The sequence below is a fragment of the Macaca nemestrina genome, chromosome 17 (genome assembly GCF_043159975.1).
Source record: "Macaca nemestrina isolate mMacNem1 chromosome 17, mMacNem.hap1, whole genome shotgun sequence".
Taxonomy (NCBI): Eukaryota; Metazoa; Chordata; class Mammalia; order Primates; family Cercopithecidae; genus Macaca; species Macaca nemestrina.
In genome coordinates, this window is record NC_092141.1 from 48,034,696 (window position 1) to 48,060,680 (window position 25,985).

General features: G+C 36.9%; 1 protein-coding gene and 1 long non-coding RNA gene across 12 annotated transcripts in view; both read left to right on the forward strand.

Annotated features, from left to right (window-relative positions):
• The window catches only part of LOC105476856 (BCAS3 microtubule associated cell migration factor), a 710,244-nt gene that overhangs the window by 427,355 nt on the left and 256,904 nt on the right, over positions 1-25,985 (forward strand). The window lies entirely within an intron of this gene.
• The window catches only part of LOC139359591 (uncharacterized), a 75,061-nt gene continuing 49,864 nt past the window's right edge, over positions 789-25,985 (forward strand). The window contains exon 1 of the long non-coding RNA XR_011615678.1: positions 789-25,959. This is a non-coding gene — a long non-coding RNA (uncharacterized lncRNA). The remainder of the gene's footprint in view (positions 25,960-25,985) is intronic.

Consider the following 25,985-nt stretch of genomic DNA (forward strand, 5'->3'; position numbering starts at 1 on the left):
TTTGGCTGTTTCCAGTTTATGGCTATTTCAAGTAAAACTGCCTTGAACAATCATGCAAAGGTTTTCATGTAGATAAAAGAAGTTTCATTTCACTGAGCTAAAGGCCCACAAGCACAGTTGCTGGGTCACATTGTAAGAATATGTTTAATTTTTCAAGAAACTTCCAAACTATTTTCCATACTGTCTGTATTATTTTATAATCCCACCATCAATATATGAGAAATCTACCTGTTGGGAAAGACTTATTGAAGTCTCCAGCTATAACAGTAGGTATGTCTATTTCTTCCTTCAGTTCTCTCAGGGTTTGCTTCATATGCTTTGTAGCTCTGTTGTTTAGTGCATGCACATCTAGGGTTGCTGTGTTTTCTTTGTGTAACTTTTTATCATTATATAATGTCCTTCTCTTATCTGGTAATTTTCTTTTCTCTAAAGTCTACTTTATCTTGTATTAAGGTAGCCACCCCCGCTTTCCTTCCTGTAACGTTTACATGATATATCTTTTTCTAACATTTTAGTTTCAGTGTGTCTGTATCATTATATTTGATATGTTTTAAATGAATTTCCTGTAAAAAAAAAATTTAGTCCATTCTGCCAATATCTGTCTTAATTGGTGTTTGTAGACCATTTACATTGAATGTAATCAATATAATTATTTATCTGTCAGGGCTTAAGTCTACCATTTTATTTTTTATTTTCTGTTCTCTGCTTTTTCTTTCTCTGTTGTTTTGTTTTGTTTCGGCTTTTTTTTTTTTTGTTTTTTGTTTTTTGTTTTTTTTGGTTGTCTTGCTGTAGGTTGTAGAACATTTTCTAAAATTCTATCTTGATTTATCTGTAGTGGTTTGTTTTTTTTTTTAAATTTCAATAGGCTTTTGGGGAACAGGTGGTGTTTGGTTACAAGAATAAGTTCTTTAGTGGTGATTTCTGAGATTTTTGGTGCACCCATCACCCAAGCAGTGTACACTGTACCCAATGTGTAGTTTTTTATCTTTTGCCACCTCTCACTCTTTCCCTTAAGTCCTGATAGTCCAATGTATCATTCTTATGCCTTGGTGTCCTCTTAGCTTAGCTCCCTCTTATGAGTGAGAACATATGAAGTTTGGTTTTCCATTCCTGAGTTACTCCACTTAGAGTAATAGTCTCCGGCTGGGCACAGTGGCTCACGCCTGTAATCCCAACACTTTGGGTGGCTCAGGCGGGTGGATCATGAGGTCTAGAGATCAAGACCATCCTGGCCAACATGGTGAAACCCTGTATCTACTAAAAATACAAAAATGAGCTGGGTGTGGTAGCACATGTCTGTAGTCTCAGTTACTCGGGAGGCTGAGCATGAGAATCACTTGAACCCAGGAGGCGGAGGTTGCAGTGAGCCGAGATCACGCCACTGCTCTCCAGCCTCATGACAGAGTGAGATTCCGTCTCAAAAAAAAAAAAAAAGAAAGAAAAGGAATAATAGTCTCCAATTCCATCTAGCTTGCTACAAATGCCATTATTTCATTCCTTGTTATGGCCGAGTAGTATTCTAGTGTGTGTGTGTGTGTGTGTGTGTGTGTGTGTGTGTGTGTGTACACCACATTTTCTTTACTCGCTGATTAACGGGAATTTGGGTTGGTTCCATATTTTTGACTTGCAAATTGTGGTGCTATAAACACGTATGTGCAAGTATCTTTTTTGCATAATGACTTCTTTTCCTCTTAGTAGATTCCTAGTAGTGGGATTGCTGGAACAAATGGTAGATCTACTTTTAGTTCTTTAAGGAATCGCCACACCATTTTCCATTCTGGTTGTAGAAGTTTACATTCCCACCAACAATGTAAAAGTTTCCTTTTCACTGCATCCATGCCAACATCTGTTATTTTTTGATTACGGCCATTCTTGCAGAAGTGAGGTGGTATTGCACTGTGAATTTGATTTGCATTTCCATAGTGACATTGAGCATTTTTCCGAACGCTTGTTGGCCATTTGTATATCTTCTTTTGAGAATTGTCTATTCATATCCTTAACCCACTTTTTGATGTGATTGTTTGGGTTTGTTTTGCTGATTTGTTGGAGTTCTTTGTATATTCTGGAAATTAGTCCTTTGTCGGATATATAGATTGTGAAGATTTTCTCCCATTCTGTGGGTTGTATGTTAACTCTGCTAATTATTTCTTTTGCTGTGCAGAAGCTTTGTAGTTTAATTAAGTCCCATCTATTTATCTTTGTTTTTGTTGCATTTACTTTTGGGTTCTTGGTCACGAAGTCTTTGCCTAAGCTAATGTCTAGAAGGGTTTTTTCTGATGTTATCTTCTAGAATCTTTATGGTTTCAGGTCTTAGATTTAAGTCTTTAATGCATCTTGAGTTGATTTTTGTATTAAATATAAGGTGAGAGATGAGTTTCATTCTTCTACATGTGGCTTGCCAATTATCCTAGCACCATTTGTTGAAAAGTTATTATGTATACAGTTTTAAAAATTGTGGTCCTTTATGTATCTTTATTAGTGGCCAATATATGTATATTGCATTATGTATACCTAACTTATCACAGTCTACTGGTATCATTACTTCACCAATTTGAGTGTAACCTTTCTTCCCCGTATGTTCCTTTACCATCCCGATTTATAATAAAATTATCTTCAACATTCTCTTACATGCATTTAGAACCACACCAAAGAGTGTTGTTTTTGCCTCAACTCTCAAACATAATTTAGAAAACTCAGGAGGAGAAGGAAAGCTTATAGTATTTAACCATATTTTTGCTTACTATGTTTTTTCTTCCTTCCTACTGTTCCACAGTTACTTCTTCATTTGTTTTCCTTTTGTTAAAAGATCTTCTTTTAGAGTAAGTCCACTGGCAACAAATTCTTAGTCTTTCTTCATGTGAAAATGTTTTGATTTCCCCTTTAATACTGAGTGATATTATGGCTGGGTATAGGGTTCAAGGTTGATAGTTCTTTTCTTTCCGTACTCAGAAAAAAATACTGTGTTACTTTCTTTGAGCCTCCCTGTTTTCTGATGACAAATGTGATGTTAATTGAAGTTTCTTTCCTATATATGTGAAGTGTCATTTTTCTCTCACTGCCTTCAAGATTTTTTCTTTGTCTTTCATTTTCAGAAGTTTAACTATGATGTCTCTTCTAGTGGGTTTCTTTAGAAGTCTCCTGTTTGAGGTTCATGATTTAGCTTCTTTAATGTGTCAATTTATGTCTCTTACAAAATGTGGATATTGACTCAACCATTATTTTTCAAATACTTTTCCAACCCACACCCTTCCTCCCCTCCTTTCGGGCTTAAAGTGGTAGAACTGCCACATATTTCATTATAATCTCACAGATCCCCGAGCCCTTGTTATCCAGACTGGGTAATTGTTATTGCTCTGTGTTATAGTTTACTAATTCTTTCTGTGCCTCTTCATTCTGCTATTAAACCCACCAACCTAGCTTTTTATTTTGGTTATTGTATTTCTCAGTTCTAAAGTTTTCATTTGAGGCCAGATATGATGGCTCACACCTGTAATCCAAGCACTCTGGAAGGCTGAGGCAGGAGAATCGCTTGAAGCCAGGAGTTGGAGACCAGCTAGGGCAACAAAGCAAGGCCCTGTCTCTACAAGAAAAAATTAAAAGTAAACTGGGTGCAATCGCCTGCACCTGTAGACCCAACTACTAGGGAGGCCGAGGGAAGGAGAATTGCTTGAGCCCAGAGTTTGAGGCTGTAGTGAGCTATGATCACACCACTGCACTCCAGCTTGAGTGACACAGCAAGACCCTGCCTCAAAAATGAGTAAGTAAATAAGTAAGTAAAAATTCCTCTTCAGTCTTTTTTATATCTTTTACTTCTTTGCTAAGACTTTCTATTTCTTTGATGAGGCTTCAGGGTTTTTTAGAGCAATTTTAGTTAGGTTCCCAGCAAAATTAAGCAGAAGGTGCGGAGATTTCCATATACTCCCTGCTACCCCCAACATGCATAGCCTCGCCCATTATCAAGATCCCCCAGCAGAGTAGTATATTTGCTATAACTGATGAACCTGCATTGACAATTGATGTATTATTATCACCCAAAGTTTTCATTTCTTTAATTTGCATTTTTTGTATGTTTCTAGCATGTTCATAATTACTCATTGAAACATTTTTATCATGGCTGCTTTAAAAGTCTTTGTCAAATAATTTTGGGATCTCTGTCATCTTGGTGTTCATATCTATTGATTGTCTTTTTTTCATTTGTTATGATATCTTGCTGGCTGGAAGTATGTTGAATCATTTTCAGTTGAAAGCTGGGCATTTCCCTATGATATGAATTGTACTTAAACCTTCTGTTTTAAGGGCCTTTCTGTGGTATCACAATGGCAGGGGAAGTAGGATGTTCTACCTCATTTCTGCTAGGTAGAGGTAGAAACCCAGGTTCCTTACCACACTACTGTTACCACTCAGTCAGGTTCCTAATGGGGAGAGATGGAAGTCCCAGCTCCCAATGTAGTCTCCAGTGACAGTGCATTAGTGCTGGATGATACGGTCAAAGTCCAAAAAGGGATTCTTTCCTAGACCTCTTTCATAAGCACCCCAGTGTAGAGAAGGAGTGGTGCCTCCTTACTACCAAGCAGGGGTGAAAATCCAGGCTCCGCATTTGTCCTGCACCAAAACTGCATGTGTGTGTTAGGAGGTGGTTCTTGTTAACAGCAGATAGGGATGAAAGTCCTGACTGTACTTAGCCTTCTCCAACACCACCCCCATGGAGGTGTTGGGCACCTTGTCATAGCCTCTCAAGGGTGGAGTCTGGGCTCTCTCCTTGGCCTTTCCCAGTGTGGGTGGTTGGGGTGCCGCAAGTTTTTGTATGGCGTTTGGGTCGAGTAAAGCAATTATTGTCTAAAAGTTTCTGTCTTGCTAGGCTGCACATTCCTGTATTTTTGGCAAGAGAGAGCAACCTTTTGTTGTGACAAAAGCATAGATAGACCTTGAAGTGTAGAAATGTTCAGTAACCTTTACCGATATGGGGACTAACTTCGCAGGATTCTGGTGCTGATATTTGAAATAGATACTGTTTTTTTCCTAATCTGTTTTTTTGTTTGTTTGTTTCTTACTCCATAATAACACTAGCCCAAAAATGCATGGTTTTTAAATTATCTTCCAAAAAGTTGACAGTTTCTGTGTTTGTCAATTACTTTAATATTCTATATATTTTTAAATGGATGGTTGGTTGGGAGTCTCTAGACACGACACTTCACACTAAGCAAGGCTGACAGTTAAGTGATGCAGAAGCCATTATCTCACCTTTGTGCTTGCAGGCTGTGGCCTCTTGCCTTTTCCTACTTCATAATAAATAGCATTAGCATTGAGGAACTTTTTAACACCTATTGAGGACAGGGTTTTTCTAATCCCCTCTCAGAGAGGCTTTTAAAAATGAATGACTAAAACCTAACAAACATAACATACATAAAAGAGAGCTAGGTAGCAATCTTACATATGAATTTAGATTCAGAAATACCAAATAAAATACCAACCAACCAAACTGAATGTTACAATAAAAGAATCACCTACCATGACCAAATATGATTTATCCCGTATTATAATATATATTATTGTAATGTATAATATCTGTTGGTCCACTAAGAAAACACGAGTGTCATTAGATGCTGAAAGGGCATTTGACAAAATTTAGCATTTATTTATGAGATTTATTGTGAGATAACTAGAAATAGAAAGATGTCTTCTTCAAATAATAAATAATAGCTGTCTTAAACCAAAAACCGACATCGTATTTAATATAAAATGCTCTTGGCATTCCTCCTAAAATCATGAAAGAGGCAATCATGTTAAAACCATTATACAATTACTCTAGATGTAGATATTCCAGACAAGACAGTAATATGTAAAAAATAAAGAAGAGCTATAACTACAAAATCACCATTTACAGACAATGTAATTTTTTCACTTACAAAATTTAAGAGCATTATCTCTGAACTTATCAACAGATCAGAGACTTGGTAAATGTGTAAAACATTCATACTATTTCTATAAACAAATAAAAGCTAATTAGATGGGTGAATTCTTTAGAATATGTCACTCCTCATAATACCAGAAAGTATAAAATACTTAGAAATAACCCTAAGAAGAAAGATATAGAGCCTATATAAAGAAATTCTACAGTGATTAAAGAATTATTTACATAAATTAACAATATATCATGTTCTGGATAAGGAGACTGATTATTTTAACAATTGAAGATATTTTGAAATTAATTCAGAACTTTTACGCAATCCCAGTCAAAATACCAGTAGATTTACAATATTGATAAAATTATTATTTCGTATATCTGAAAGTATACAGGCAAGAATTGCTAAGATAACTTTTTAACTTGACAGTAAGTAGGAATTTCAGAACCCTTTATTATGAAAAATTTCAAACTTACAGAAAATTCTAAATATAGTACAGTGAATATATAAACATTCTCACTAGATTCAACAATTGCTAACATTATGTGACATCTCCGTACACAAAAGAGAAATTTAAATAAAAATGAATAAATGGTGTTCTGTTGTAAATGTGATATCAGCTACAAACCTGTATCTTTCCTTTCCCTTAAAACACCTCCTCAAAAGAATAACTATACTTGCTATGAACAGTTTTTTTATGTGTGTGTGCATACACACATTCATGCTTGCTTTTCTCTTTAACTCCTTGTTATGAAACATTTCAAATATGTGCAAATATTGAATGAATAGCCTGATGTATCCCTGAAAATCAGGTAGTTTTGACACTTAGCAACCCATCACCAAACTAGTTTTACATGCTACCCCACTACTCTACCATATTATTTTGAAGCAAATCCAGATGTCATGATATTTCATTTGTAAGTATTTTAGTACATATCTCTAAAAATAAGGACTTTTTTAAAAAACAAAGTATTATCATGCCTGAGGAGATTAACAATGATAATGTAATATCAGATTTTCAATTCGTGTTAAATTTCTTCATCTCATTTTAAAAATCATGTTTCACATAAGACCTATATATTGCAATTGGTTGATACATCTCATAAGACTCTTTTAATATGTAGGTTTATCCTCCACCTCCTTTACTGCTTTATAGTTTTTTTATTGAGGAAACCAGGCCATTTACCTTGTAGCGTTTCCCACAGACTGCATTTTGTTGATCTCTTGGTGTCCTTTTGTTCCTAAAATTCCCCATAAATTGTTCATTAGATCTGGGAGATTGGTTTGATCAAATTTTATATTTTAGCAAAAATATTTCATGATTTTTGTAAAGGTTTCATGGGCACTTGAAAAAAAGGGTTTATTTTCTGTTTTCAGCATACAGAGTTGCAATTTCATTAGTTAGATTTACCTCATTAGTTACGTTATATGCTTTCTGAGAGAGCTATAGATGTAGATATAGACATATAAGCTGTTATGGAGTTAAAAATGGTGACGTTAAAATCTCATGCTACTAATATTTTTCTGTATTTTTCCTTATATTCTATGGTTTTGCTATATGATGTCAACGTTGTGTTATTTGATATATAGATAGTCATAATTGTTAGAGTATCATCAAAGAATAAAATATACCTTTTAACATTTCTACATGTCCTCTTTTCCCCCTTCTTTAATGCTTTTGTCTATTTAAGATTGTAACCACTGCTTTGCATTTTAATGAACTTAGAAGAGTATAAAACTGTACAAAAAGTATTATGAAAAATTATGTAGTTACGGATTTATATAACTTTATGGTATTCATTCATGGATGACACGAAGAAAACAGATCAAATTGTAAATAGTGTTTAACCTCCAAGTGATAGGATTATGAACAGTTTGAATTTTCTTCTTTAAAGTTTTTCCAAAGTTTTCTTTGGTGAGCCTGTGTTATAAGGCTCAAAAACATCTATTTTTTGTGTGTGTGCGTGAGACAGAGTCCTGCTTTGTCACCCAGGCTGGAGTGCCATGGCACGATCTCAGCTCACTACAATTTCCGCCTCCCGGGTTCAAGCAGTTCTCTGCCTCAGCCTCCCAGGTGGGTGGGATTACAGGCACCCGACACCATGCCTGGCTAATTTTTGGATTTTTAGTAGAGACGGGGTTTCAACATCTTGGTCAAGCTGGTCTTGAACTCCTGACCTTGTGAACCACCCGCCTCAGCCTCCCAAAGTGCTGGGATTACAGGTGTGAGCCACCATGCCCGGCCAAAAACATAATATTTTTACAAAAGAAAATTTAGGAGAAAGTATGCAAAGATGGATTGATTCTCTTAATATTTTTAGCATAGTTTTGCCACAGCTGAAATAAGAACAGTATTGAACAGTCTCCCTTCCCCCAGTTTTAATCACAACTAAAATCATACACATGCATCTTCCAGTGATGCATTTGAAATGGTGAAATCTGATTGCTAGAAATTGTGACGTGAATAAGTAAAAATTTACTGGAGTCTCTGATATGACTTGAGGATTAGAAGTAGAATATAGGAGGCCTTCTGAAAATCTGTCTCACATTCACTGAGGCTCCCCTTGGTTTTGAGCCAGATAACAAACCCTTCATTTGAATTTTTTCCGTCCAGACACTGGCTTAAATGAAGGTATACTGAACTTGGAGATGTCATTTCAGCATTTGGCTGGAAGAGCTGTTGTAGAGGAGCTTCTTTAGATAGGAAGCCATGAGGGAATTCTCTGAGTACATGCATTTTCACACATCTGCTAATGCAAAAGCCCCTTGTGAGCATTAGTACTCAGGAATGTGATGTGGATTCGAGATGATCTCCACAGGATTTTGGCAGGTCAGAACAAACATTATCTTGCTCCCATATGTTTTTGTAGGATCTTGAAAGGGAAATCATATACATTTCCTTTAACTCACATGCTGAATTTTCCCACATAGACCAAAAAAAAAAAAAAAAAAAAAAAAAAAAAATCTCAGCAAAAATAAATTCAAGAATATGTATATATGATGTTCATATATTTAGCATCTGTTGTCAATACAGCAATGTAAGCTGACGGCTATTGGAATTCACATACAGTTTGCATTTACTTTGATTTATGTTTAAATGGCTTATCTCAGAAAACCTGACCCAACAGATAAAGACTGTGAAAGATTCCACATTATGGGTAAGTCTTTTTTTTTTTTTTTTGAAATGGAGTTTTGCTCTTGTTGCCCAGGCTGGAGTGCAATCGTGCGATCTCAGCTCATTGCAACCTCCACTTCCCCAGTTTAAGTGATTCTCCTGCTTCAACCTCCCAAGTAGCTGGGACTACAGGCGCCCGCCACCACGTCCAAATGATTTTTTGTATTTTTGGTAGAGATGGGGTTTCACTGTGTTGGCTAGGCTGGTCTCGAACTCCTGACCTTAGGTGACCCACCCACCTTCCTCCCAAAGTGCTAGGATTACAGGCATGAGCCACCACACCCAGCCACTGGGTAAGTCTTCTTTAATTTCTCTCTACACTACATCTCCTTAGGTGCAGCATATACGTGACCTGGTGCCCCACACCTCCACTGCTTCCCTGCCAATATCACTGTTACCCCAGATGGATACAACTCTCAATAGTTTTGTAGTATTTGATATAACTCTGACATATTCAGTATAACAACAACCAGGGAACCCCTGTGAAGCTAAAAAACTGTTTTCCAAAGTAATAATGATGATATATACTATAGAAAAAGACCCTATCTGTTTTTTATCACCCTTGAGCAAACCCAGCCCTATTTGATATGGGACCTGACATAGAGTGGGGAGTCATTAAATGTTGACTAACCCTTTTTCTAAGTCTTTTTTATTTTTCCTATTTTAATTTTTATTGGCGGGGGGGTGGTGGGAGGGACTCAGTCCCAGAAGACCTATGTCTTTTAATTCTCTACTTGTGGTCCCTCTATAAAGTGATATGTAATCTGCCCAGTATTAATAGTTTGGCTCCTTTTTCTCTGCAAACATGTTATTAAAAGTTGAATAAAAAAATAGAACCTGTGTCAGCAACTTAATGGCCCATGTGTCAAGGATAGCATATTGGTTGATTCTCATTGGCATATATGCTGACATATTTAGTTTTATTTCATTCTCTGTTACACCCAAGACCTTCTGTAGGACTGAACATAACTTTAGGAAGAGAATGACCACTAATCACTATTTGTTTTCATATTTTGTGAGTGAGTTTTGTTGTCATAGTCTCATGTGTCTAATCAAATAGATCTTCAAACCAGTTCTAATCAAACCAGTTCTTTTATGTGCTTATACCACATGGTTTTCAGCTATCAGATGTTATTTCAAACTTGCATCTAGAATATATATATATATATACTTTTTAAATTATTTAACATTTGGAGGGAAGTCAGATATCTTTGACCTCATTTCTTTTACTCATTTTATGTTTATTTAACACCAATGGTTTCCTATTGGCTTCTTTAGCTGGAAAAATTATTTCTACAGGGCAATATAACCTGGGATTCTGCTTCACAAAATGAAACATGAAGTGATAATATCATTAATCTATTAACAAATAATTGCTCTTGGGTTCTTTTCCTGGTATCTTGAGCCACCAAGGTGTAGCTTTTACTTGATCTGAATTTGTCAGTCTGTAAAAGTAGGGATTATAATATAACAGTGCGTCTTCTTATTTAGTTTGTTAACTACATTCTATTGTAGAACTGTTCTTATTTTTAAGATCACAGAGATCCATAGAAGTATTGGCATTCTTGTACCAGTTATTCATATTTCATTGTATGTTAGTATTTTGGCATCATTTCTTACATATCCTGTTATTGTTTAGGGGAAAAATGTGGAAGCATTTCTTGATATTTTTTCACTGTTTTTCCCTAGTGAGTTATGTAGTTAATCATATTAAAATGTTCTTCAGTTTTGAAATATGAGAGATTTGTCAGCCCTTTGAAAAAATGGTTATAGTTCATTTTCCATATATTACTCAACATTATGGATCTGCCTGCCAAGTGATCCCAGGTGTGGGATTGCAGCAGGTAATTTCCTGAGCTGTATGGTACAGATGATTTTCTGTGTTAGAAGATGCTATCGGCTCACCTGGCCTCTTAGTGACAGAGAAATCCTTTGTTTATTCATTTAGTAGGCAGATTAACCCTAATGAATATTGGCTTCCTGGAAATAGATACAGGTGACAATAGCAAAGTGAGGAGTGGGGAGATGTAAGACAAATTCCCTTTTCTTTCTTCACTTATAAATAATGGTGGCTTTCATAGGAGAGTGTTTTAAATCAGAAAGGAATGTAAAATATTTGAACTAAAAAGATAGATTTAAATAATCAACCTTTAATTTTTAAAAGTTTTGAATGTCTATGTATATGTATATTTTTCAGAAGAACTAGAGATTTTCTAATTTTGGCAAATACTTAAAAGTCTTATGTTGCCATTAGCGTTAAACAAAAATATTTAATTAAATACTTATACTGGTTTGGGCAGAGCTACTCACTTGAACACGAAAATGCTTTCCTAATATGTCTTTGTACTCAGATAAATTTTGTGAATTAGAGAAATGTAACATTCATCAGCCTCTCTCAGCATGTGAAAGAAAAATGTGCATTATTCTGTGTCTTTTCTTATAGTGTGATCATATTGCTTCAATGACATATTTGCTTTCTCAGAGCAAGGATGAAGGACTAATCTAGGCATCAGAAAATTATTCATAGAGTTATACTATAAACTATAAAAAGTTCCTAGAAATAAGCTATTTTAAATTCATTGCTTTGTTATGACTTTTAGAATATTGACAAAAAAACATTTTTACCAATATAATTTTATGGATATTGGATTGTATAATTATCAGTAATCTATGATGAAAATGAAATGTTCGTGATTGCAACTCTTAAGTTTTGCTCACCAACAGAGTACTTTACAACATTTTTCTGTGAATGGTTTTGGACGTACATTATTCCCAAGATGGGAATGTATAGATACAGATGTGGAAATCTCTTAATGTTCAACCAGACTTTTCCAGATCTTACAGCTATGATTTATACTGCATTCTCCAAAGACTTCCAAAATGTCTTCTTTTACATAACTTTATCCATTAGAGGAAAAGTTAAAATTCTTCCCCTCTTCGTGCTAAATGCTGAAGATGGGCTTTTCATGATACCTTTTGTAGTTGACTATAAAAGCTGTAGAATTTCAAGGAAGAAGTGAAAAAACAGAGTTTACCTTCCCACAAAGATTTAAAATTTATGATTTCTTCTAGCTATGCAGTTGAGATTCTCCTTGAATTGTGTTATTGGGAATTCTGAGTAATGTGAAATATATATGAATTGGAAGCAGTAATAAATTGTGAATGAATCTTTTGCTTTTTACTTAAGATTACTTTATCCTTAAAACTAATGTTTCTATAACCTTTGACCGAATACAGAAGATCCAAAATACTTCCAAGGGTGAGACTTTTTCCTTGCCTATTGTGAGCAGTTTAATTCATTACAATTGTGTGTGCATTGTGGCATGTGGGTACATCAGAGGAATATTTGCAAAATCTGAATTTACATATCACCTTGCCAAAATGTGAGGCAATCCTTTACTGAATTGGCAGTAATATTTATTTTCAGAGACATTAGAAAAAAAGACAGCAGTGTATATGTGTCATGTTATCTCACATGAACCACTGCCTATGTTAAATAGATTTTTCTTTCCTTTTAGTGAAAAACCGAAAGACAATAGTCATTATATGATTTTGTATTTTAAGTATTTTCATAATCCAACATAAATTGGCCCACCCAAGGATTATGTCTGTCTTGTAAAGATGTGTTTATATAGTCATTGGGTGAAAGATTGCAGAAGTTGAACCACTAGTTTTGAAAGTTGAGCCAGACCAGGAAAAATCAGGATACAATTTGGCACTTATGGAGACGAAATGATTTCCTTTTTAGCTGCTGATTTCTACTGGGAAATGTATCCTTGGACTGAAAATTACATCCGGAAAAATGTTTATGTAGTGTTTTTCAAATGACTGATTATTCTTCTAACCTTTAACATGAACTGTGTCTAATTTTGGTCTCTCTTAACTCTTTCACGACTAGGGGATTTTTCTTTGTGGGAAAAATATTACAACCATATCATTACTACTTTGAATACAGGGATGTCTTACATGGTAACAAGAATACAAAATGTGTTAAGATTTCTTTCTGGGTTATTTTTCCAAGCGGGTAGTAGAACACCCAAGGTTATCTAACCTTCATCACAGGCACTTAAGTTTTAGATTGCATTTAAATCAGGATACATCTCAAAACATAAACAAAAGAGAGAGAGAGAGAAAAAAGGATACATCTCCAGCAGCTGCATCTCTTCCTCTTCACTGCCAGCTACACACATGCACTAGGAGCTTCTTGACATTTTCATGGGTAATATTTGGTCTTTGCGAAGATCAGTACTTCTCTGTTTTCTTTCTTGTACATTTAGTGACTTTTCTGGCTAAATTATTGCTAAACGTTGTCCGTCGCAGATTGAGGGGTCTCTGTTCCGTGTTATCTCCATTCAAGGAGCCAGGTTAGTGAAAGCTTCACCACTGAGTTATTCTAGGTGACCATGGCAGGGGTAAGGGGACACTGGACATCTCATGGTGGTCACTTCTGTTTATAACTCATGAGCTATAACTGTGCTGTCCAATCCAATAGCCACCAGCTGTGTTTTTTTTTTAAATTTAGATTTAAAATAATGTAGATTAAATAAAATTTGTAATTCATTTTCTCAGTTGCACTAGCCACATTATCATATTAGATAGTACAAGGTTTAGAAAATTTTTATCATCATAGAAAGTTCTGTTGCAGACTACTAGGCTAGAACTTTAAGAGGATAGGGAAGTACAGTTATCTTGTATGTCCAGAGGTGGGAAAGAAGGAAATATTACCAAACTTCAATAATGTCTGTCATCATTGGTAAACTGTATGCTTGAAAATTACTCCTCAGATCCTCTATATCATGTTTTTCCCTTTTTGGGGGAGTGGAATAGGGAGGAAGGGGGCTACAAAGTGAGTTGGGTGATATAAAAAAATAAATAATACATATACACACGAATGCATACATACTGCTTCTGTGTGAGAAAAGAAAACTTAAGGAGTACATACTTGAAATTAACATTCTGCCAAGCAGGAGTCATTCTGTTCGTTGCCTTCCTTTGAAGGAAGACTCTGTATTGCATTTGTGTGGCTTTGGGGAAGACATTCAGCAAAGAACACCACAATTTCCCTTGAGCTCAGAAAATGTGATTAAGGAGTTTGAATGTAATTACCCAAAGTTTGGCTTTTCTTTTAAAGAACCCATTCATTTTAGAGATTCCTTGATACTGTAAACCTGACAGCTCAATCTGGTTTTCTTTTAGGAAGCCTTCCGCCAGGAATAGTGTGAGTCAAGGATGAGTACATAAAGATGAAGCCCATGCAGTGAGGACAGCGGGGGCCGTGTTAGGCTTTGACTTAAATCAGATTTCATCTACGGCTGAGACGCAGAGGAGATACTTAGTGAAATGTGCAGAGCTCCATTCAAGTTCGTTTCTTATTTATTTGATGTACAGGCTTATTTAATTGAAAGGTGGGACACCGATAGGTATACATTCAGACAAATCACCCTGCAGTTATTGCTGAACAGAGTAATAATAATAGATTTGGAGAATGTTCCGTGTTTTCAAAGACAGAGTTTGACAAGTAATGGACAAACTTTCCATTCTTCTCTATCCCAAATCATTTGAATCATTTGACAGCTGTATACAATCCCCAGCGCTTGTAAAATAAAAGAAAAAAAGTATGGGGAGAGAGAACGCAAGTAACCCAGCAGAGTTTGTGACAGAAACTGTTAGCCCTCCTTTGTATTGTTTCTGCACTGTCCTGTCAAACATCTGGAAACCAGCATATTGGCAGTCATCTTACAGCATGATTTTGCATTTACATCATTGTGCTAGCTGGTAGAATTTTTTTCCCCCAGGAAAAAAAATCGGCAACTTTTGGTCTGTCACAAGGTCAAGTGATGATTAGTGATGCAGCCTCTCCTAAACACATGGTTAGCACAGAAATGTTAAATCAGTTCCCCAAAATTTGGTAACCATTAGAGTACTTCCTAAGTCACTTCCGGATGTCAGGCCTAAGGTGGAGAGGGGGACAGGGCTATATTGAGTTCTCCACAGTTTTCTACCAAAGGGATTTAGTTTGGCAGCTGATCCAGCCACGGAAACGCTCACGCAAGGGCAGAGCTAGACAGGAAACACTTTTGAAAGTGCTGTTTTGATAGAGGATCATGAGATCAGGCAAAGAGCTGTGAACTTTATATGTAGCCTAGGCCATGTAGCACTAGGCTAGCCACCTGAGGGTATGGAGTAAGAAAGGAAATTAAAGAAGGGCCAGAGATCTTATAGGCAATTTTCTTTTCTCAAAAGAGCAGTGCTAAAAATTATGAATTTCTTTGAAGTGGAGGAACATAATTAATGAATTCCTTTGTTGTTGTTGATTGTTTGTTTATAAAACATTCTACTATTCACCTTTACATTTTTCACATGATTGTTAGCTTAGACTACAAGAGCTAACCTCATCCATTCTAACCACCTTTTTATAGCTCTCAAAAGAGCTGTCTTCCAAGGAAAACACTGCATTGAGCAAAGGTTGTACTTTTGGAAGATGGACGTTTTATAATGATAAGTTTTGACAACTTGCTCTGGTTGCCATGTGTCTCCCAGTCCTGCTTGTGGGTGGGTATTTGTCAGGAATGAGAATATGTCTGAGATGGTCTGCTTTATAGCAGCCAGTCTTGATTTTCAACTTCCAGGGCCTTCGGCATCCTTTTGGCTCTGGAAACACAGAAGGCTTTGCTGCCCTTGGCTGTGCTGTTGGAGAAAAGGAGAGTATCCTGTTTAGGGAGGTGCTGATCTTCAGTCTCAGAACCATTGTTTGACACCTTTAGTTCCCCCCATGGACTTCTTTTTGTCCTTCTTTGTCCATAGTTTAGAACCTACAATCTGAGTATTCCTTCTATTGAGCTATTCTTCAAGGTCTGCAGAAGTCATTTTTGTTTATAAATCTGTGATTTCTCACAGCAGATCATTTAATTATTTCTGTCTTAATTACAGAATTTCAAAGAAAAATAAAATCCTTATCTGTACTTAACAAAGGCTGCCAACACTTTTCTGTAGACCACCAATGATTCTTGTTTTGTAGCTTTTTGTTTATAAAGGCAATGTTGTATTCCACAGCGTCATTACACACACTCTGCTTCTGTGACTAGGACAGCTGGCAGGTCCAAGACAGAGCATATGGATGACGCTCTAACAACATCTGTCCAGTTGTTGTAATCACATATTTGGTGTACAGCTGAAAGACCCGCTTTCACCTTAACTGAGTTTTTGTGACTAATTTTAAATTTACTGTAAACACTTTTTTATATGTCTCATGCTTATTAATACTTAATAATAATTCCACAAGTATTCCTCTCAATTCTAAACCCCAGAGCACCATAAAAACTGGCAAAATATCTTCCCAGTTAATTATGAGAAATTCTTCTGTATAATTTTCTTATTAATTCTCAGATCCAAAAGAACCACCAGTACAACCCAAGGACCCCAATCATTAGAATAACCACAAAACTGATTCTTAATTACCTCTTGCCTGAGACACTGCAGAAGTAACCAAATCGGTCCCACAAACATGAGACTCTCTAACCCTGCCACCTCCCCCAGTTTTTCTTACATAATATGGTGAGAATCTTCTTCCTCAAATAATTTTTATCCCATCACTCCTGTTCTCAAGAACCTTTGGTTGTATCCCGTTTTACAACATGAAGTTCAAATGTTTTGAATGGAGATTTTAAAAGTCTAGCCCTGCTTCTTGTACATCCCCTCTCGGAGCACCCCCACTCTAATCAAATTGACCTTGTTAGTTTAGCTGGACTCCAACCAGTTCTGATTCTAGCTCCTGAAGTCAGTGTCAAGAAATATTTGTCTTGACCAGGAGCAGTGCCTCACACCTGTTTTCCCAGCACTTTGGGAGGCCAAGGCGGACTGACCACTTGAGGTCAGGAGTTCGAGACCAGCCTGGCCAACGTGCAATACCCCGTCTCTGCTAAAGATACAAAAATTAGCTGAGCGTGGTGGCGCGCGCCCGTAATTCCAGCTACTTGAGAGGCTGAGGTGGGAGAATAACTTGAACCTGGGAGGCGGAGGTTGCAGTGAGCCAAGATTGCGCCTCTGCACTCCAGCCTGGGAGACAGAGCAAGACTCTGTCTCAAAAATGAAAAAAAAAAAAAAAAGATGTTGGAGACCTAGGTTCTAGAGTAAACTCTGCCACTACCTAGCTAGGTTGACCTGTAACAAGTCTATTTAACTTTTTCATAGGTTATTTCTAAGACACTTTGGAAATGAAAAAAAAAAAAATACTATGTGTTTGTAATTTTATGATTGTAATTCCATTTAAGTAAAATAACAAAAATAACAGTCGTATTGTGGACGTTAGAGAGTCCTTACCTGGAAAGTTTCATTTCCTAATGACATCACTGAAACAGCAGGTATGATAGAGGGTTCCCTAACTTTGATAGTTTTACTTATCTTAATTTATCTTCTGTTCCTCTGCCTTGGGCTTATTAAGTTTTGAATTAGGTATGAAAAGTATTAAGCCAGGGGTATAAGTTACAATTCATTAATAAATTCATAATCTATTTTATACTGTTAAAATGAAATTATATTCCAAACTCTTATAATTGTGAACAATTTGCATTTGAGATTTTAAAATAAAGCCTAAACATGGTAGTCCCTTCCTTCTTCACTAATTTATTTCTGCGTAAAGGCCTTTCTTCCTTGAGGCCTGTGAGCCTCCAGGCCTTTGCAGCCTGTAGTGGTCTGCACTTCTCTGTTTTTCTTTCCCTGAGAGTGCTGATTAGTGACTTGCGGTGTGGATTCTGATTTATCGCAGACCAGAGCTGCCCCTAAGGGGCTGAGCAGAAACACTCATGAAGGAGCCCTGATTAAAAAGAGTGGTAATGAAGACAAATGTTTCAGAGGGAGTTGAGAGGAAACCCGTCCTTGGCATTCCCCGTAGCTCCTCTGAGCTTTTGAAAAGGAGGTGGTGGTAGCCAAAGGAAATATTTCTTCTTTGTTGTTTATTTCTCATGGCACTGGAAACATTTTTCTTTTCCTCTTGGGTGTTCTAATTCTCACTTGTTAACTGCTTTTCATGCAGGGTTGCAATTAACCCCTGGCAGATACCTCACCATGTTCTCCTTATAGCCACTCTATCCCCAAAGAAGTTTTTAATGCTTTGACCTATAACCATTTTAGAATTCTTCAGACTTGACACTTGCCTAATTTCTCAGATCATTAAATCACACTTCTGGTTTTTTCCAGTGATTTTTACTAAATTTGATGTTAGGTGCCTATAATCACCTTCCCTTCTTCTTATTTTTATAAGACAGAATGCCAGCAGAAAAAAAAAAAAAAAAATCCTGTTCACTTGGTAATTTTAAACACAACTGGGTCAAAAGTTTCAAATCTAGTGTTAAATCCGTAACTGAAGGCACCATTCCAAAATTACTTGAGTATAGGTGAGAACTTGACAGATAATTATGGTTGCTTGACGTGGGTCTTGGGGCATCTACCAAATCTTAATGGTGGTCCCACTACCTGTAGCCATGTGAGCTATAATCTACCGCCCTGGTCAAACTTAACCAAAATTCTGTTTTCTTTCAGAAGATTCCCTAACATTGGAATAAATGGTAAGAATATAGATTGCTTGTGCCAGGCTTATACAGTGGGTCTCTAAACTATATTGAGTGGTCAGAACGCCACATTCAGAATACTTAGGGAGGGAGAAAGAAAGATAAAGTGCCTCGGAAGCCGTGAAACATTCTAGGGAGCAAGAGCACACCACTGCGCATGCTCCTGGTTAGTGTGCTGCAGACTTCGTTAAATGTGGAGGAGGCAAGGTGGAGAGAAGGAAAGACAAGAGAAATGGAAAATAGAGTCCACTCCCCTATCCCCGACAATGAGAAAAAGCTCCTTACCAGGTCTATGTGGGTCATGGGGCAAGATCAAAGAATCAAGGAAGGTTCATAAAATGCCACCACCCCTGATTCATGACCTGACCCACTGAAAGGTCAAACTTCCAGAGGCAGGTTGTGGTTTCTGATCCAATCAAGTGGATTCCTTTTTTGGAGAAAGTCTCACTGTACTTAAAGAATCTTGTCAAATATCCAAGGCTAAAGGAAAATTTTAAATCTAATCCAATCAGATGAAGAAGCTGATAAAAAGGTAGAACCATTAGTGTGAGAGCAGCATTTAAAATTATCTTTATGGCTTTTCTGGGATTTTTACCTCTGTCTCAAGCAAAACAAAAACAAAAACCCAGAACAACAACAAATGAGTTGAATGTTGCTCAGATTTGGAGTATTTGATGTTACCCCTTTCTGATGAACATCTGAGATTAAAGATCTGCATTAAAGATGAAATAGAACACACTGAGAAAAGGGTTGGGTAACAACTTTCACACTTACTTTGTTTCTACTGAGGTTGGGTCCATCTTGAAGATTAAACTCTTCCCCAAATACAAAGGCAAGGTCAGGGTCTGAGTTAGGCTAACTGATGTCAAGTACAAGTTCTGTAGCAAAAAACAAAAATTGCTGCCACTCATCTGCTAAGAGACAAAGATTTAGGCTGCTGGACTATAATTGCCAAGTTTGTAAGATTACTTCAGGAGCACCCTCCAGGCTAGTAGAATTCCATGCAAATTTCAACCATTTGACATTACTTCCCTGTTAAGTAGGGAAGAAAGACTTAGTAATTTTCAGGACTGAACCAAATTCCCTGTCAAGTATTGATGCAGTCTCTTCCCGGTCTGAAATACTGGCATACTGTTCTTTATTTTTCCTGACTTCAAACAGGCATATTAAGATTTCATGGATCTCTGAATCTTTCTTTGAGGATCTGGGAACACATCAGAAAAACCAGATAGAAAAGAGGGAAGAGGAAATAGGTTATTTCCTTAGCCTCCTGAAGCAAATGAATTGGAAGGGTGCTTTCTGTGACTTTCGTTGGCCAGCAACTGCCTGGAATCTCAAAAAAAAAAAAAAAAAAGAAAAAGCAAAAAGGAAACCCAAAAAAAACTTTGATTCCTTACTGTGTAATCTTTTAACAAAGTATTTTTGCAAACATACTTAGCATGTGATTTTCACATATGTATTCTAAGGAGCCATGTAGCAGAGTTGGAGAGATGAAAGCATTTGAGGACTGCAAAGTAATTTTAAATTGAGGGATATACTAACATAGGAGTCACATACAAAAAGGGAGAGGAGGTAGAGTTGGTGTGATATGGAAAATAAATATTTCATATAGTCTGCTATAGTCTGGCCAGTATGATTAGATAAAAGTCACATTCAGAACAAACACTGGAGCAATTTACACATCCCAAAAAGAAAGGGAAGAAATACCATTTCATAATAAGATGAGGATCAATAATAATAGTGAACACTTACTGATTTTTAAAAAATCAACTGTTAGGCACTGTGCTCAGACTTTATGAGCATTATCTCATTTTTCATCGTTTTATAAATTAGGAAACTGAGGTTGTGAAAGTAACGTGCCTGGATTGACACAGTAAGCTGGTGGAATGAGGATTCGGAACCATGCATGTCTGACTCCAGAACCCTTGCTTTTTACACCAGCCTCTACTACCTCCCTGTGTGACTCTGGTCAGTTAATCCATTTATAAAATGAGAGTATTGGACTGGGCAATTTCTAGATCCTTTTGGTTCTAGAATTACAGAAAAGTATTGTAAAGTTGAGAGAACTGTGTTATGGTGGGACATTTAGAGACAAACTGAAATAGTGATTGTAATGACATTTCAATTTAATGATAGTTAGCACTGAGGGAGCCTGTACTAAATAATTATGTAATTAAATTTACAAACACCTAATTTAATCTTCAATCCTTTTTGACACCAGTTTTTTGTTCCTAAGAAAGGTTAAGTAACATCTCCAAATCACAGAACCAGAATTATTCATGAAGAGTCAGACACATCAAAGATCCAAAAGACAGTTTTTAAGATTTCAAATGGTTAATACTCTACTTTTCTCTTAGATTGTTTTTTGTTTTTTTGAAATAAAGCATTTTTACAAGTTAGTAAAAGTGATATACAAAACTGGAATGTTCTTCAAACTGGAATGTTATTAGAGTTCTTGCTTGAAAATAGTTCCAAATTAAACATATGAGGCTTCCAGTAGTTTGAAGACTTTAGAATCCGACTTGAGATCAAATCAGGACTATCTGAGACAGTGAGGTCACCTAAACTGCGAAGTGTGAGGTACCCTGTTTCATGCTTCTCATAATGACACAATAAGGCCATTAGTATTATCTTTATTATAACAGATGATTATAAATGGTACAGAGTTGGTTTCTTATTATCTGGTACTTTTTGTCACTTAGCCCTAATTTTCTTAATTCAAGGACATATTCTGTTAGTACTAGGGAGCAAGTCTAAGACTGACTTTGCCACACTAATCAAATTACATCAGTGTCAAGTGCTCACTAATTAACACAAAATTTATATCTGCATTAGGTAAATGTCATTTCACCACAGTGGCCTGAAATAAGCTTTTTATTCCTTTGCGTTAGCATACCATTTCATTGTAAGTATTACAGACAAGCTACTGACCAAATTTAGGCCCATGTGCATTTGTTATTTAGCTGGAAATAGCTAGAAGACAGTCAGTACATCCAAAGATCTGTAGGAAAATGCCCTGCTTCATTTTTTAACTGATCAACTAGCTAACTTGTCACCTTGCGGTGCTGTGTATGCATCATAGCAGGGCTTAGCAGACTACTGCCACCCCCCGTCTATATGCAGCCCACGGGCTAAGAACCGTTCTCACATTTTTAAATGGGAGGAAAAACATCAAAAGAAGATTTTATGAAACCTGAAAATCGTATGAAATTCAAATGTCAGGCTCATAAATAAATCTTAATGCAACAAAGTCATGTCTGTTCCCTTATGTATTGTCTGTGGCTGCTCTCCCTGTGATGGCAGAGTTGAGCAGCTGTAACAGAGACTGTGTGGCCTAAAGATACTTACTGTCGGGTTGGTTACAGAAAATGTTTTCCAACCAGAAGCTGTATTCCAAACTCTTTCCTAATGTGGCATACAAAGCCTTTAGGATCTGGCTCCTGTGTGCCTCTGGTGCTGCTGCTGCTGCTCCTGTTTCTGCTTTTGCCACAGCCACCGCCACTGCTCCCTCCCCCTCCTTCTTCCCTGCACCCCCTCTCACCCACCTTCCCCGTGACCAGCAGCCTGAGCTCTAACAATTCTCAACTACTAGCACCTCTTAGACTCCAAAATGCTTTGCACCTATTTAAATGTTGTCCCCTGCTCTTCCCTCTACATAAAATCATTTCTTTCCATCCTGAGTACCCCTGGCAAGCTCCTATCTTCCAATATTTTTACTTAAGCATCCCCTCTTCTTCTCTGCACCCGGAGCATCTTGGACATAGTGTTGTTTCCACCTTGCATTCGCTCACTAGACAGTAAGATTTTTCAATACAGATACTGTCTCCTCTTCATCTTTATATCCGTAGAACAGGGTTTCTCAGCTAAGTACTGAAGGTATTTTGGACTGGGCAATTCTTTGTTTGCAGCTGTTTTATGCATCATAGGATGTTTAGCAGCATCCCTGGCCTCTACCCATTAGATAGTGGCACGCCCCCTTCCCTCAGATTGCCTCCGAATATTGCCAAATGTCCCCTTGTGGACAAAATTGTCCCATTTATTTATTTAGAGATGGAGACTCGATGTTGTTGCCCAGGCTGCAGTGCAGTGGTGCGATCTCAGTTCGCTGCAACCTCTGCCTCCCAGGTTCAAGTGATTCTTGTACCTCGGCCTCCCGAGTAGCTGGGATTACAGGTGTGTGCCACCACATTCAGCTAATTTTGTATTTTTGGTAGAGATGGGGTTTTGCCATGTGGCGCAGGCTGGTCTCAAACTCCTGGCCTCAAGTGATCCACCCACCTCGGCCTCCCAAAGTCCTGTGATTACAGGTGTGAGCCAATGTGCTCAGCCAATTGTCCCCATTTAAGAACCACTGCCCTGGAAACCAGCAGTAACCAGACTCTGGTGGATGCTGAGAAAATGTTGAATTATTCAGATATTTGATTCACATTGAATTGTATACATCAAATGTATGAATTGTGAATTACATTTCAATAAAACATTTTTAAAAAAGTATTGGTTTACTGTTAGCTATTATTAGTGGCATTATTATGGTGGTTTCCATTTGTTTTCCACAGTGGCCACCAGTGCAACTGATTTTGTCATACACTGTACTCATTGATGCCAAATATATATATCTTATTTAATGATGACTTCAAACCTAGGAAGTTGATTTGATTATCTCTTCTTGACTTTTTGGAAATGCAGACACAAAGAGATTCAGCAAATTGCTTAAAACCGAGATAACTAGCAAGCATGTATAAAGGGATACATGACTTAGCTCTTGTCTAGTTTCAAAGCCTGTGCTCATTCCATCTGACCATGTTGCTTCCATAAGTCACATGCCAGCCACCTAATGAACTTCTTGATTAGAAGAAAATGCATGTACCTACCAAAGATTGTGTGTGTATATAGCAAATATGAGCAATTTCTAAATAATGGCAGCATTATTTTTGTTCAAAATGCTAAAAATTGGGGCCGGGCATGGTGGCGCACACCTGTAATCCCAGCAGTTTGGGAGGCCAAGGTGGGCGGATCACCTGAGGTCAGGAGTTTGAGACCAGCCTGGCCAACATAATGAAACCCTGTCTCTACTAAAAATACAAAAATTAGCTGGGCATGGTGGCGCACGCCTGTAATCTTAGCTATGCTGGAGGCTGAGGCAGGAAAATCACTTGAACCCAGAAGGCGGAGATTGCAGAGCCGTGATCGCACCAGTGCATTCCAGCCTGGGTGACAGAGCAAGACTCCATCTCAAAAAAAAAAAAAACCTAAAAAGCTAAAAACTGAGTTATCATTAAAACAGCCCATGTACTCTATTGATGGTAATGGGTTTTTCTTTTATGGGAGTTGTTGTTTTGGTTGATTCGGTGTTTTCTTTGAATGCACTGAGGAGCCACTGTTTTCTTCCATATCTTTAGATCCTGATATGGTAGGACATGCACAATCATTTTGAATCATCATAAAGATTGAGTTTTCAGCCTGCAAAAACAAAAGAAAATTCATAGGGCATCAGTTCTCACCTTTCAGGTAGAACCTTGGAGCAATGGCACTAAAACAGATAGGACCTGTGAGGCTGGTAATCTTTGGAATGGCACTGTATGGCAAAACTTTCTGTGATAATGGAAATGTGGCATATCTGTGCTGTCCAATATAACAGTCACATGTGGCTACTGAGTGCTGGGAATGTGGCTATTATAACCAAGGAACTGCATTTTTAAATTTCATTTAATTTTGATTAATTTAAATGTAAATAGCTTATGTGGCTAGTGGCTATCATTTTGAATAGCACAGCTTTAGAAATCTTAGCTTGGACAAAACCACAAACTTAAGTTTATCCCCAGCAAACATCTTAGGTGCCAGAGATGGCAGATTTGGATTGAATAAATTATCCATGTTGAGTATCTACGTGGGAATTCCTACTTATACAGTGCAGATTCAGAGATTACTGTTGTACCTTGGCTTTGTGACTTACACATAGGCCAAATTACTCTGCTGGGGGTAAATTCATACTCCAGTGTTACTTCAACATTTCTGAACATCTTTTTGTAAGCAGTGTTGCATTTTTTATTGCCTTGATTGTTGTAGTAATTACAAAATGAAGTATCCATTTAGGGGGCAATGTTGAAGCATTGAGGAATAAATGGATAAATGTGGTATATTTGATTGTTTTCGGTGTTTAAGAACTATTATTGGAATAAGAGACTTTTGCTTTATTGAAGTCCTATAATTTTTTACTAGAACATTTGTTTTATGGCTCTTGATCCAAATGACAGCTGAATTTAGGAATTCAGCAGAAAAGTAACAATTCGTCTTCTTTGGGCATTTTTCTGATTATTTACTTTGAAATTCAGAGGATTCCATGTCTTGGAATATTTTTTTCATACCCATAAGATTTGAATTGTGAAGATAAGAAAATTACAAAATGTTGATAGGTTTTCATCAGCAGTACATTCTTAAAATGAAGAAAAATATTTTATTTCAAATGCTATCCTAAATTAGCTGTAATCTTCAACAAGTTATTTTTAAACCCACTGTATGCTTTTGCTTACATTTGTTTATTAAATCTATTAGAGCTAGAAAAAAACAATTAGAGACAGATATGAATTTTTTATTATTGGATTTTCAAGAATTATTATCTTTTTATTTTTACTTCTTTCCCCTCCGTACTTGTATTGCTAGTGATAGAAGTTCTGAATTATGGATACATTCTTAGGCTTAAAGCGTACACATTTTTTCCCTTAGAGTTATAGATGATCTAATCTAAAAAGTTGGAGGACTTAAAAAAAAAAGTGTCAAGATTTTTTTTCTTCATTTCCTGATTTGCTCCTTTAAGGAAGTGTGAGAAGGTTAAAGATGTCTGTGATCTGGCCAAACGAGGTTCACAAATGCTGTTTTCATATTTGTGGTTTTGGTGTTTCCTCTTACACATGTGTCTTCCTTCTTCAGTTTCTCACTCTGTCGAGAGAGCATGGCTGCACCCTTTGCATTCTGGGCACACATCATCTGGGCTTAGTGCGGGCTTGTTTATAGCAGAAGCCATAATGTATAATGTTCAGGAGAGGGTGAGCTACATAAGAAACTCCCTTTGAAGGATTCCTTGTGTGGACTGCTTATCAGAAAAAGTGTAAATGCTATCATTTTCTGTTTCCTAGAACTCATCCATGCAGCATAGTTCAGTGTGATTAAAAGTCATCATGCTACATGATTTAGGGAATATAAAAAATGAAGAAGGCATGTTCCCTGGCCCCCAGAAACTTGGAATTCAGTTGATAAAAATACAACCCTAGTGACCGTAGAACAAAGCAGATGGAGTTCTCTCAGAACGCAAAGAAAGGTAAAATTCTTTGTAATGGGTGATCA